A 1,900-nucleotide genomic window follows, 5' to 3' on the forward strand; every position below is an offset into this window, starting at 1 on the left:
ATCCATACTGCTGGGTCCCCATCACCCTGGGGACCTGCAGAAGAGGGCCAAAAGGGGAAAAATAGGTAAGAGGCTTGTAGGGCAAAGAGGCCACCCTGCCGACAGCGGGAAGCACCTGGCACTGGATACCTGCAGCAAAAAGCCATGAAATGTTAAATTTAAAAAAATCCCTGGGTGTGAGAACTGCAGTGCAGAGGTCTCCCCTTCCTGGGGGTTACCTTCCCTTCAGGGGACTTCTCCCCAGACGGGGGGGTATCACCTCTACTTCTTGCCCTTGAATTAACACCAGGGAGAGGCTGCGGCGCCTGAAGTGCCACTGCCCGCTTCGGGGCCGGGTTTTGCTGCTGTTGCTGCAAGGTAACGCCAAGCCAGCGGCCCCATTCCCCCCTCCGCAGCTGTACCCTAAATAAGAGGGACTCTGAAGAGCAGCCCCTCTCGATGTGGCTGTCAGGCAAGCAAACTCTTGCCTGAGTCCTAAAGCTGTGACCCAATCTGGCTGAAGTAACACATCTTTAATCTGTCAGATCTGCTTTAAATATATGTATATACACCCCACTGCTGAGCAAAGCCCCAGCCCTCCCGGAGAAACAATCGCAGCTGATGAAATGGCCAGTCAAGCGGCTTACACCCCCCTGGCTGCGCTCCCTCCATTAACAAGTTGGGCATTAGACCTGTTTCATCACTGTTAATTCATTTGCTTACTCATTTGCTCCTCGGAGAAAGTTGTTAGCCCGTTGTATTTTTTAAACCCCCGGCCAAAATCCCGGGCTGATGCCGAGATGGGCGTTTCAGGAGGGGACGCTGCAACAGATTTTTTTTTCTTTTCTTTTTTTTTTTTTCTTTTCTTTCTTTCTTTTCCCTGGAGAAAAAGAGGGCGGTTTTGCCGGCAGCCCTGCCCCTCCCGAAGCGCTCCTGCCTCGGTGCAGCAGTGCACCCGCATCCATACTGTGCGGGCACGGATGTATATGTGTGTATATAGATAGATAGTTATGTCCCTTGCGTCCAGGATGAGCGCAGGGGTGCCTGCCCGCTCCTGGGCACTACATGTGTAGAATAGACGGCACCGCTGGAAAACTCGGGCGCTCCGAGTTCCAGGCTCATTAAAACCGGACGATTGCCGTTTCTATTCTTTTAAAGGTTTTTCCTCCTCTATTTACCATTTACCAGCTCATCCATATGGAAGACATGGCTTACACTTCCCTGAGAACTGTACTTTTAGGACTAATTGATTCTGGTAATTAATTTGTTCTACCTGCTGGATCAGATGGAAATGCTGTCCGTGTGCCCAAGGATTAGCACTTGCCTTTCTAACATCTTTCTTAATTATCTAATAGCATGGGTTGCGCGAATTCTGGCTCTATTAGAACACTTTTACTATTAACGGTAGTGATTGGAATTGTGATGACAACTCGATTTCAACAAATTAGAGCTTAAAATCAGGAGATGAAGGAGAAGTGCCTTCTTTTAATTTCCCTGAGTTTAACATCAATAATTAGAGCAATTTTCTGAGATGCGAACCGAAATTATCTCGGCTATGATGCGGTATATCACCCCCATTTCAGCAAATTGACTCCGGGGAAATGAATGTTACAGATTAGGAAAAAAAAAAAAAAAGACAAACAGAGGAAAGACACACACACACACAAAAAAGTGTTAGCACAACGCTGAGCGGGGAACGAATGGGAACAAAACCCCAACGGGGTAATAACCTGAGAGGAAAGGCACAAGCTGCCTGCGGGGGGATAAGTTAGGAGCGGAGCGTGGGACAGGTCGGGAAAGCGCTAATAATCCCCCCCCCCCCAAGTTTTTGCTTAAAAAAAAAAAGGGGGGGGTGGGGGGAATACTCATATTTGGGAAAACGCCCAACCCCACCGCCGGGACCGGGGCTGAGGTGCGCCCG

The sequence above is a fragment of the Haliaeetus leucocephalus genome, unplaced genomic scaffold (assembly GCF_000737465.1).
Source record: "Haliaeetus leucocephalus isolate CR32 unplaced genomic scaffold, Haliaeetus_leucocephalus-4.0 Scaffold773, whole genome shotgun sequence".
Lineage (NCBI taxonomy): Eukaryota > Metazoa > Chordata > Aves > Accipitriformes > Accipitridae > Haliaeetus > Haliaeetus leucocephalus.